Below are 13,574 nucleotides of genomic sequence, written 5' to 3' on the forward strand. Positions count from 1 at the left end.
AGCAGCCGCCACTTGCACCCACTGACGGTGCTGAATGATCAGGACAGGCACTGGGCACAGGCAGCGGGTGCGAGCAGCGGCTCTGGTGCCAGCTGTGGGTGCGAGCAGGGTCGGCACTGGCAGCAGGTGCGAGCGCCGGGCAGGACCGTGGTGCATGAGAGCAAAGAATTTTCAGTAACCACCAGAGGTTTGCCCCAATGACAGCGACTGGTGCCCCACATTGGTCTGGTGCCCCCGCTCACCTGCTCCACCATCCCACTGCAGCTGATGCCCATCATGTTCTGCACTCTGCTGCCTGCTGCCAATGCCTGCCATGTTCCGCGCATGCACACTGGTGGTCAGCGCACGTCATAGCGACCGGTTGTTCGGTTGCTCAGCCATTCGGTCTATTTGCATATTAGGATTTTATATATATAGATTTGCCCAAGCATAGAGAACTGGAGACCATTTCTCTTAAATTTTTTGCCTTTTCCTCTTTCTGTTTGTATGTTGCATTGCTAATTTATCTACAAGTATAGATTAAAGGACAGCTAGCCCAGCCAGTGTGCCATAGTGTCAACCTATGAACCAGAAGGTCAAGGTTCAATTCCCGGTCAGATTCACGTGCCTGGGTTGTGGGCTCGATCCCTAGTTGGGGGCGTGTAGGAGGCAGGTATATTTACTTCCAACTTGCAATCCGCATTAGTTTGTAAAAATACCTTTGTGCAGTTTTTGTACTTTAAGGATATTTTATATACTTTATTTTAAAGTAATTTGAAATGTAGCACCAGGTATCTGTAATTCATTTTTTGAATAGGAGAATATTTAATGTGCTGAGAAATAAGTGATAGATTTAATGTTAATACACTCAATACAAATGTGTTAATTGTAGGAAACATGAAAAGTTAGCATAAGTTATCAAGTTGTTATTGTCAATCAAAGCTTCAGTGTTTGGATAGATTCAGTTTTAAGTTTTCTTTTTAAAATGAAGTTTAATAGCTTTGTACCAAACATTTTTTTTCCTGTTCATAATTTGCTAACACATCATATGACAACAGAAGTACTCCCTTAAAAGTTGTATGTGTCTCCCTGCCAGTATTTTGATTAATACACACATGCCAGGAGACAACTTCTCAGCCTTTTTCACAGCCAGAAACAGCAACAGCAATCTTGTTTTAAATGAGGCAAGGATGGGGCAGCTGATTTATTTCTTTCAGAGGGAGCCTTCAGTTTCTAGATGATACATCGTCATTTATCTGTAAGTAGAGAAAATAATTCTTTTAAGAACTGAAAATGTGATTGGAAAGGTTAGGTACTTTAATTGTCTGGGTGGTGTTTTTTAATGAAAGTTTTTATAAATTTGGTACTGTGTAGTAATAAAAGTGCAGGGATAGAGGAATCACTTTATTGTTTTACAAAGCAGATACACCAGTTTACATTCCCACCAATAATTCACTTATCATAGCCATCCTAATGAGTGTAAGTTTGCCTTGAATTTTCAGACTGAGTGGGAATAATTTGCTAACACACTTAGGATAGTATCTGTTACAGAGTAAATTCTATGTTAAATTTGTTAAATAACTGTACAAATCACCAACGTGGTGTTTTTTTTTTAAGTTCAGGAATGGAATTGATAGAAAATACTCAGAAAAATGAACTGAATTTTCTTGTTTAAAAGTACTCAGAACTTTATTGAAAATTAGTGATGTGGGAACTTAACTTCAAATGAGTAATTAATATTAGTATTATCAAGTATAAAAAATTTTGATATATTTGAGAAATTTTGAACTAATTCCAAATAAATAATTAATATTATAAATTATAAAAAATTTGATATATTAGGGAGGCTTTCCTTAAAATGGGCATGAGTTATTAAAACTTGCTTTGCCATAAATAAAATATCATTGTCTAACTCTCTTTTATAAGCAAAGTACCTTGTGAGAGAAATCCTGAGAAAAAAATAGAATGTAGGTTAGAGTGGGATGAGCTAGAGTAGGATCATTTTCACATGTCTAGATTGTAGATTTCACTGTTTCGGTTTTTGTAGTCACAAATAAGTAATTTTGGACCACAGTTGTGGACAAGTATACATAATATTTAAAGAGAATAAACTCAGAAACTGTAGACTATATGATTGTTGCATCTTTGAAAAAAGCTTGGGAAAGGCACACTCAACTGCCCACACAGACCCATAAGCTGTTTGTTTTGTGGCTAATAAAGTGACTCCTGAAATTGGTGATTAGGGGCTTTCTAATTTATACCAAGAGAACATGCTATTAATGTGAAGAAACATTTTAAAAAGACACACCAAGGGGAAGAAAATTATGAATAAAATATTTTATAATAATAATAATAGCATGTTTCACTATTGATTAAGTGTCCACATATTATTTTTACCAGATAGCTCTGAATATTCAAATTGTTAAGTCAAGAGTACTTCTGGCTTTGGCTGGGTGGCACAGTTGGTTGGAACGTTGTCCTGTACATCGAAAGGTTGTGGGTTTAATCCCTGATCGGGGTGCATATAGGAGGTAACGGATAGATGTTTCTCATTCTCTCTCTCCTTTGCTCTCTCTAAAATCAATAAACATATCCTCGGGTGAGGATTTTTTTTTTAAGAGAATACTCTGTATTTGACATTGTAAAATGAAATATCTTTCATGTTTCTTTCTGATAATATTTGACTTTTGATTGCCCATGGTGTATTCTGGAATAGTGTTGGATTATAATGAACTTTGTAAGAGAATGGCTTTTAGCCCTAGCCGGTTTGGCTCACTGGATAGAGCATCAACCTGGGGACCAAAGGGCCGCAGGTTCAATTCCGGTCAAGGGCATGTACCTTGGTTGCAGGTACATCTCCAGTAGGGGGTGTGCAGGAGGCAGCTGATCAATGCTTCTCTCTCATCGATGTTTCTAACTCTCTATCCCTCTCCCTTCCTCTCCATAAAAAATCAATAAAATATTTTTTTTTAAAAAAGAGAGAGAGAATGGCTTTTAAACTGATAAGAACAGATACTACACTTGATCTTAGCCAAAAGGCCGAGAAGCGATGAGAATGGCTTTTAAAATAAAGTTTATTTAAAGCCAACAAACAAAATTCCAGTGCCAATAAACCTTGAAATCAGCCTACTTCTGAGAAATTAATTATTCTTGCCATTAAGTGTATGATCAACTGCTGTAGATATTTCCACACTTTATTAGCCATTCTTTGAGGGAGTTTTTTATGGAAGTGAAATAATTACACCTATTGGTATTAGGTTTAATGTTTAAAATGCTAGGACCATTTGAAAATTTTCTGATTTATTAGGATTGCTATAATTAGAACTAACCTAAAATAAAATTTTTTAAAAATTCACTAGAATATGGATATAGCCATGTAATGTTTGTTAAATATGCATAATTTGCATAATTTCTACTGAAAAATGATTAATTGTTACACCATGGAGCCATTGACACAATACATAAAAACTTCATTCTGCCAGCCCTAGCTGATTTGGCTCAGTGGATTGAACATCGGCCTGCCGACTGAAGGGTCCTGAGTTCAGTTCCAGTCAAGGGCACATGCCCAGGTTGTGGGCTCGATTCTCAGTGGGGGGCATGGTGTGCAGGAGGCAGCCAATCAATGATTCTCTCTCATCATTGATGTTTCTCTTTCTCTCCCTTCCTCTCTGAAATCAATAAAAATATATTTTAAAAAATAAAACAAAATTAAATAAATAGTCCTACCCAGTTTGGTTCAGTGGATAGAGTGTCAGCCTGCAGATCAAAGGGTCCTGGGTTCGATTCCAGTCAAGCGCATGTACCTCAGTTGCAGGCTCCTCCCTGGCCCCGGCTCTGGTTGGGGCGCGCAGGAGGCAGCCAATCAATGTGTTTCTCTCACATTGATGTTTCTCTCTGTCTTTCCCTCTTCTTCTACTCACTCTAAAAATCAATGGAAAAATATCCTCAGGTGAGTATTACAAAAAATAAAATTAAAAAATACTTTAAAAAAATAATAAAATGTACAATTCATCATGAGTTTTTAGTATATTCCTAAGATTGTACACCTATTATCACTATATAATTCCAGAGTGATTTCATTACCCCCAAAAGCAAATTATATCCACTAGCAATTACGTTATATTCTCCCCTCCCTAAACCTTATAACCCTAATCTACCTTCTGTCTATAGATTTCTTTATTTGAGACATTTCATATAACTGAATCACACTGTATGTGACCTTTTGTGACTGCCTTTTTTTCATGTAGCATAATGTTTTCAAGGTTCATCTGAGTTGTAGCATGAACCAGTACTGCATTCCTTCTTATAGTGAGGTAATAGTCCATTGTATGGGTAAACCACTTTTTGTTTGCTCATTCATCTATTGATGGAACGATTGGGTTGTTTCCACCTTTTGGTTCTTGTGAATAGTACTGTTATGAATACTCGTGTATAAACTTTTGTTTGAACACCTGTTTTTAATTCTTTTGGACATATACTTAGGAGTGGAATTGCTGGATCATAGAGTAATTCTGTGTTTAACTTACTGAGGAACTGCCATATCTTCCATAGTATCTGCACCGTTTTACATTCTCACCAGCAATGTGTGAAGGTTCCATTTCTCTACATCCTTGCTATTGTTATTATATGTCTTTTAATTTTAGCCACTAGTAATTTTTTAAAAACTAGAATAAAATAGGAAATATTAAAGCATATCATATTGCACATAAGTATTCATAAACCTTTTATTTCAAATTGGTATTTATATATGGATTAAAAAATCAAAAATTTTTTTTTAATGGATCACCAACTAAAGTTTGAGAAATATTATCCTAGTCAGACCCACTCGTTTAGTAAAAAAGCTTGGATTGGAGACTTGAAATGGGTTATCCAGTGATATATAATGAATCTAATAAGTGGTCAAACCATAACTAGGACTCAAGTATTCTGGCTACAAATTTGGAGCTGGTTTTTTTCCTCTCATCAAACTGGTTTCAGTTTCATCCAGAGAAAAATCATGAAGCTTTTATACCTGATTGAATTGTAGTCACGTGAATGACAGTTTTCCATTTTCATATCATATTTGGGGGTAAGATTTTGCTTAACTGTTTTTGCTTATATACTTCTATTTGTAATTTGTAACCCAATTTGTTAATGAGTAATTATTGTTCAGGGTTTTTCATGAGCTTCTGCTTATTTTTAGTAAATTCATTTTTTACCTAGTACACTAAAAATAGAAGTTCAGATATTTAATTTTATGTTCTTAAATTTAAAAAAGAAAAAAAGAAAGGCTACCCCTATTTAAGCAAATATTTCCTGAATGAAAGTTCTGATTTTGATTCTGCTATTAGATAGTGCTGGTAACTGATATAATTTCGTTATATTCAGTAATATTAATTTCTTTATCTCAGTGCTCAGTTTGACTCTAAAGTTTAGATAAAAAGAAGAAATCTTAAAACTTTTTCAGAAAAAAGTCATGAAGTTCGTTGAAATGTAAAAATTTCTGAGCATAGGTTTAAAAGAACTTGTATTATTTAAACAACGAAATGGAAGAATCTTAATGTTAGAATAGTTCTCTAGATTGTCTGTTTTCCTGTGGGGTAAATGATGGCAATAAGTAAAACTAAGCAAAGCTAATCCAGGGTAGATGGTTATCTCCATTGTTTTGAAAAGTCTTAAGAGATGGAGATTCCTCAGCTTCTTGGGTAATTTTTTTGTTTCCCTTATAGCCAAAAATTCTCCCATATGACTTCCCAAAGTCTTAGGTGTTTGAAGGTAGTATTTTCAGATAGAGCAACTCTTGGTGATTAATTTCTGTTGCCTATTTTAGTCTTCTTTCTTTTTCATTTTAGCCTGCCAGGAGATGGCCAAAGGGAGGTGAGATAGTACAGGGGGTAGATTCGTGGACTTAATGTGTATGTTTGTAGTTATCTGATTAATTGTATCCCTAAGCCAAATATAAGTGATTTTTCTTTAGATAATCTGTCTTCTCTTTTAACATAAATTATCAAGATTTAAGTATTGTATGAAATGTTAGAGAAGATGATGGAAACTTAAAACAATTTTTACCAACATATAGAGCTCTAGAGCAGTGGTTCTCAACCTTCCTAATGCTGCGACCCTTTAATACAGTTCCTCATGTTGCGGTGACCCCCAACCATAAAATTATTTTCGTTGCTACTTCATAACTGTAATTTTGCTACTGTTATGAATCGTAATGTAAATATCTGATATGCAGGATGTATTTTCATTGTTACAAATTGAACATAATTAAAGCATAGTGATTAATCACTAAAACAATATGTAATTATATATGTGTTTTCCGATGGTCTTAGGTGACCCCTGTGAAAGGGTCGTTCGACCCCCCAAAGGGGTCGCGACCCACAGGTTGAGAACCACTGCTCTAGGGAGTCTCTGTTCTCTTTATATCCTGTCCTTTCTTTGTTGTCTGTCTTATCTTCATTATCACTGAAGAGGTACATATTTGACAGTATTTTAGCTGCATCTGATTGGATTTTTTAAAATTCCCTCTGAAATTGCACAGAATATTGAAGAACTTAGGTGGCTTTTTGTTTAAGTAACATACAACCTAATTGCTGCATCAGAGTGAGACATTTCTTAAAGTATGTAGAAAATTAACTGTTACTGAATAATAGGTATTTGTAAAGTGCTTTTCAAGATGTACCATATGGGAAGAAAGGTTTTTTTTAACCTACAACTAAATATTCTGACCTTTAAAATTAAGGATTTTTATATGAAACTAAAATATGAATGAGAATGTCCATATGAGAATCCTTGAGTTGATGTTGCCAACAGTTATTTTTTATGACATCATAACTAATATCAAAGAAAAGACCCTTTGTCAGAATTTCATTCAGAATTTTCAAAGAACTGAGTCAAGACAGTGAACTCATTTTATCATGATCAGTATTTTAAGACTAATGCTATAGTTCCTTGTTGCTTTCTTTGTGATCTTAAGACTTATTGGACAGAGGAGCATCATTTTTAATGTCCTTTAAATTGATAAACATACTCATAAATTTATACTAATCTCATCTAAGGGTTTGTATTACTTGGTATTTCCTATTTTTTTCTTAAATATTCATTTGTTTAAGCTGTATATGGTTTAATCCATATCTTTGTCAAGTTACCTATACTCAATAATTAAGTTTTAAAAACTCTTCTGAATGTCTGTCTGGTAACTTATGCTGTTCTGCTTATTCATTAGACTTTTTCAATGAGAGAACTTTGAGCAGCTTTTCAGCCTAAAAATGCTATCTGGAAACCTTCCCAGTTAAATTGGTCATGAAAGCAGATATGGAATTTATCTGAAAATTGTCTGTGTAAATCATAGTTATCAAATTTTGCTGTACTACTTTGCTCCTCAGGCTAGTGCAATACTGTCAAAGGTGCTTTACAACATTTCTCAAAAAAAAAATACATCACCTCTATATTCACAGAAATTGCAGTTTTGGTTTCTTTTGCTGAACTTTTCTCAATATGCTACCTAGCATACCATTGTAATATTGAAGTTAAAATAAAATACTGTGAGAAAATACTTAAAGCATAAGATAATTCCTTAAAATAGCAGAAGTAAACTGCAACAATATTATAAAAGTAGCTAATAATATTATAAAAAGTATATAAAATAATTAAGATATGCCTTATGTATGGAAACATGCACAAGCATAGGTAACTAGAGGAAATTTCTCCTACAGATTCACGGTAATATAACTAGAATGTGTAAGCTTTTCTAAATACTTGTTAGTGTCCATTACATGCTGCTATATTGGGTGAAAAGACATCTCAGGACAGCTTTTCTAAAACAGATAAACCGATCACAATCAAGCCCTAGAACCTGCAAAAAAATGTTTGTCTTTTATTATTCCCTTAGCATGGCAGAAAAAGCACTCCCTTAGAAATTGAAGATATGAATTCTTGATCCAAGTAACATTTTTATATATGACATCATTTTCTTCATCTGTAGAGAATTGATCTGAAGCTGAATTACCTTATGTCTCAGGTTCTGATGTCTTTCGTTTTTATTTTTTTATTTTTTTATATTTTATTGATTTTTTTATAGAGAGGAAGGGAGAGGGATAGAGAGTTAGAAACATTGATGAGAGAGAAACATCGATCAGCTGCCTCCTGCACACCTCCCAACTGGGGATGTGCCCGCAACCAAGGCACATGCCCCTGACCGGAATCGAACCTGGGACCCTTGAGTCCGTAGGCCGACGCTCCATCCACTGAGCCAAACCGGCTAGGGCTTTATTTTTATTGGTAAAAGTTTTTGAGGATTGTATGAGGATTATATAAAATGTATATGCATATAATATTGTATTCTAAATCTATGTGATTTGGGGAAAATAGACATTTGTAGTTTTTCAGCAATGGTTGGTGATACTTGTAAAACTGAACTTTAGTGCAAGTGTTTTTAACTTAGTCTCGCAACATTGATTGACATAAGTCTAGAAGCAGCTCCTAAGAAAAGAGAATTTCAGTGAAAACAGTTTTTTACTAATTAAAGAACAAAAATGTGAATAGGACTTAATACAGGCGAGTGAACTTCTAAAGAATAGTTAACAAGTTTAAATTGGTTTTAATGCTAACATAAAAATCTTGAACCTTAAGCCCAGTTAAATTTGTTGATATTTCTAGCATTGGCATGGTCCTTATGTTCTCCTAGACGCCATTAATATGTACTAGGTCATCAGCCTTTTTGGGATTCAGTTGTAGTCTTCTGCTTTATAGCTTTCCTATTCCTATCTTATCTTAGTCCCTGACCTGAGTGGAAAACATTTCCAGTTTGACCCTGAGATTTTTTTCTGGATTTTAAACTATCCTAGTGGTCTTTATGGCTTTAGTACTATTCAGTATGGAGACAATATGAAGAAATTGATGAGATTTCATCTGTTTCTGGAAACTATATTTTTTACCTCAGTTCCTATCAACATGAAAAGCCTGCTAATTTCTTAGAACTTTAAAGCTGTCATTTCTTTGGGACTAACCACAAAATGTCCCATTTTCCAATTGAGTAGTGTCTCAACTATTAACCGATCACCTGAAGTAAGATCACTGATCTCAAGTTGTTATCTCCCATTAAACCATTTCTAGTTTTGTTACCCTACCTTACTTTCCCTAGTTTTTCTTGCTGGCTAATGACTACAGTATATTATTTATACTTAAAATATTCTAAATATGAATATCATATGCTATGTTTATAAGAGAAGCAAGAAGAGGGTAACAAAAGGAAGCAGTTATCAAGAAAAAATAGAGTAACTATTAAACACAGACACAAAAACTCAGTATAGCAATCAAAGTTATTTAGTATAGAAGAAAATAGTTTTGAGTACTTTATTGAATCCCAAGTATATCATGTCTTAAAATTCTACAATAACTGATGTTAATAAAGCCTTTAAAGCAATGGTTCTTAACCAGAAAGGTATGTGTGTGCGTGCGTGCGTGTGTGTGTGTGTGTGTGTGTGTGTGTGTGTATGATTATGTTTGAGGTAGAACTCAGGACCAACATCTCTGTAAATTTCCTTACTAATTCTCATTAATATCCTTGATTAAATACATTGTTCTAACATAGCAAAAATGATAAAATTATATTCAGTATGTGCTGCTTAAGACTGCAAGGCATTTTATAAAATCAGTGTAATTTCAGTCATTAAGGGAAAAAAGGAACAAAGCTCTAGTAGAAAAAATGGGCAAAAGCAGAAAAAGAATGCAAGAAGAAATATAGATGACTATTAACTTTGTGAAAATATATTCACCCTCATTCTTAGGCAAATAAGTATATATATTTTTCCTAACCAGATCATCAAAACTGAAAAGATTTATAATCCTGAATTTGGTTTTTATTTGTAGAAACAAACTCAAGTATAGTGCTGATAGGACTATAAGTACAAATTTGGAGGGTAGATTGGCAATATGTATCAAAGTTATAAATGTTTTTATTATCTGATCAGTAATTTTATCCTAGGAATTTATTCTAAAGAATTTGGAAAACTCATATTGCAAAACATTCATAATCTGACCTGTATGGTTAGGTCAGCATTTTTTTAAAAAGTCTGAAAGGTTACATAGTATAATTAAATGATACCAGTAGTTATAGCTGAAAAGCAGAACTGCAGATAATCCTATATAGTAAAAGGTTAATATGCAAATTGACTGAATGGCAGAACACCTGGTTGCTATGATGAACACTAACTACCATGGGGCAGATGCTCAACATATGAGGAGTGCCACTCAGCCAGAAGCCGGGCTCACGGCTGGCAGGCACAGCGGCAGTGGCAGGAGCCTCTCCCACCTCTGCAGCAGCGCTAAAGATGTCCAACTGCCATAAGTTAGACATCCCCTCAGGGCGCCCTGACTGCAAGAGGGCACAGGCCAGACTGAGTGACCCCCATGAGTGCACGATTTTCATGCACCGGGCCTCTGGTTATTTTATAATGTCAGTATGTTAGTGTCTAAGTCAGCCGTGGGCAAACTACGGCCTGCGGGCCAGATGCGGCCCGTTTGAAATGAATAAAACTAAAAAAAAAAAAAGACCGTACCCTTTTATGTAATGATGTTTACTTTGAATTTATATTAGTTCACACAAACATTCCATCCATGCTTTTGTTCCGGCCCTCCTGTCCAGTTTAAGAACCCATTGTGGCCCTCAAGTCAAAAAGTTTGCCCACCCCTGATCTAAGTGGATGGCTTTAGTACACAGGAGAGATTCACAAGTTCTTTTGCCTTTAAAAATTTAAATATCTGGAGAGTTGAAGAGACACAATAGGGAGATGGTTACTTTCTGGACTGACTAAAGTTGCTTATTGATTTCAGTCAATGCTGAGATCTGAAGCTCCTGATTTTTTTCATTGCCCTGACAACCAGGCTGAGCCCCTTTAAAGATTTACTAAAAATTTAAACAGGAATCCCATTATCCACTCAGGGAAGTTGTTAGTACTCATAAGATTGTAGCCTATTTTGTTGGTTTGTAATTTTTTTCTTTTAAGATATTTAAATATTTTACTATTTTGATCTAAAGATACTTTAAGGCTATTGAATTCTTTGTACTCTGAGGAAATTCTCCATACTCTTAGGCAATTCTGTATTAAGCTCTTTGAATTTCATGGAATCTGACATTCCATATTCTTTCTCCCACTCCTCCCTCCAGCTTTTTTGAAGTACTAGAGGCCTGGTGCACAAAATTTGTGCACAGGGTGGGGGGGTCCCTCAGTCCAGCCTGCATGCTCTCGCAACCCGGGACCCCTCGGGGGATGTCCAACTGCCAGTTTAAAATGGCAGTCCGACATCCCTCTCGCAATCCAGGACAGCTGGCTCCTAACTGCTCACCTGCCTGCCTGCTTTATTGCCCCTAACTACTCTGCCTGCCTGCCTGATCTCCCCTAACTGCTTGCTTGCCTGCCTGATCACCCTTAACCGCCTCTGCCTGCCTTCCTGATCACCCATAACCACTTTCCTGCCTCCCTGATCGCCCCTCACCGCCTTTGTCTGACTGCCTGATCGCCCCTAACCACTCTGCCTGCCTGCCTGATTGCCCCTAACTGCTTGCCTGCCTTCCTGATCACCCCTAACTGCCTCTGCCTCGGCCCCTGCCACCGCGGCTTCATCTGGAATGACGTCCAGAAGGTCATTCAGCTGTCCAGTCGAATTAGCATATTATACTTTTATTATTATAGTCAACAAAATTTTGTATATCTAAAGTGTACAGTGTGAGAATTTGCTGTATACATTGTGAAATATTTACAGTTAATTAACACTTCTATCACCTCACAGTTTCCTTTTGTGTATGCGTGTGAAAATGCTTAAGAGCTACTCAGTAAATTTTAAGTATGCAATACAATATTGACTGTAGGCACCATGCCGTACATTAGATCTCGGAACTTATTATCATAAAGCTGATAGTTTGTACTCTTTGACCAAAATATACCAATTTCCACTATCCATATTCTGTCTACTCTTGTAGATAGCAAGTTATAGTTAAATTCTGATTATTTAACAAGTTTTATTTAGCACTGAGTCACAACTTCGTAGGTTATTCTAATGGCAATTTGACTTTCTAATTTTTCCCCCTTTTTTGCTGCATTAAGTTAATAAAGAACATGTATTTTCTTTTATAAGGGGGAGTAAACCTGTTTTCATTGGAGAGAGGGAATATCAAGAATCAACTGGAGAATTATTCAAATCTATAAAAAATTTAACTACTTTAAGTAGTGGTATACAAGATAAATGTACAAGATTCAATGATTTTTGAAAGTCTTACATATAAAGAAAACTAACAAAAAGACTTAAAAAGATTGCGCATAAGACAAACAGTATCTACTGTGAGTTTTTCTCAGATTCATTTACAGTTTTAGTATCAGTCAAAATCTCAATAGGATTTTTCTTTTTGAACGAATAGGAAAGACAGTGGGAGATACCTTGAAAAAATTATTCTGTAAATTAAATAGTCAAGATATTTTGAAAAAAATAATGAGCAAGTACTTGTCATATCAATATGAGCAAAGACTGCAGTGCTACTTTAATAAGACATTGTGATTCTGATAGACCAGTGGACTAAAACAGACCCTAATATATGTAAGAATTTGGTAGCAACTTAAATTAGAAAAGGAAGGATTATTTAAAAAATAATAATAATAATGGTATTAGAATAAGTGTTAACCAGAAAAAAAGAAATGAAGTTAAAATTTCCCCTCAAAGATCTATCAAAAAAATTTCAGATGGATTAAAGTTTATTATGAAATAGAAGCCACCTACCTATATAGTTTAAGTACTATTGATAGTTGGTGCCTCCCCCGCGCTGCGTATCCTGCGTATCCCGTGGCCCACCTGCGCCGCGTCTCCCATCGCCCAACTGACCGACACCCCCCACTTCTTCTAATGCCACTTCAAAATAGACTCGCCCACTCGCCCAGGCCGAAAACTGACTTCTGCGCATGAGCCACGAAGTTTCAGTCGCACTGTACATGCGCATCCGCACGTGGTATTTTGTGGAAGAGCCACACTCAAGGGGCCAAAGAGCCGCATGTGGCTTACGAGCCGTGGTTTGCCGGCCACTGACCTAGGGAAAGGAGTTTGTTTATAAGCATAGAAACAGTAAAAGAAATCATGCTGGAAAAGGTAGATCATTCTTAATACATAAGAGTTGAAAACTTCTACAGTAAAAGCAGGCAAGTGGAAAAATTAGAAAACCATTTCCAGTGAATGTGACAAAGTGTACACACAAATGTACACATCTGCCTGTTGGGGGGCAGGGAAGAGATGACCTCTGGTTCTAAACATTTTGGGATAACTCCCAGAAAAATGCATGTGCTACATATGCCCAGTAACAGGTTTGCACACACACACACATATGCCATAACTTTCAGTATAATTTTCAGAGTTTCATGGTCATAAGAGTTTTATGGATCACAAAAGAAGTACCTGGTAAATATGAATAAACTTTAACTTTCTTATTAAAGAAATTGAAGATTTTTTAAAATGGTATATTGTTGAATATTGGCAAAAATATTTCTAGTGGGATATAAATTAGTAAAATCTCCCTGAAAAGCCGTTTGGTTTTTAAAATGTCAATCTTATTTTAAAATTCTATTTCTAGA

General features: G+C 35.6%; 1 protein-coding gene and 1 pseudogene across 6 annotated transcripts in view; one reads left to right on the forward strand and one right to left on the reverse strand.

The window, feature by feature from the left end:
* MPP5 (membrane palmitoylated protein 5) overlaps positions 1 to 13,574 on the forward strand; it is a 90,764-nt gene that overhangs the window by 38,129 nt on the left and 39,061 nt on the right. The window lies entirely within an intron of this gene.
* Positions 2,886 to 3,030, reverse strand: LOC118660846 (annotated as a pseudogene).

Source organism: Myotis myotis, unplaced genomic scaffold, assembly GCF_014108235.1.
Source record: "Myotis myotis isolate mMyoMyo1 unplaced genomic scaffold, mMyoMyo1.p scaffold_m19_p_1, whole genome shotgun sequence".
Lineage (NCBI taxonomy): Eukaryota > Metazoa > Chordata > Mammalia > Chiroptera > Vespertilionidae > Myotis > Myotis myotis.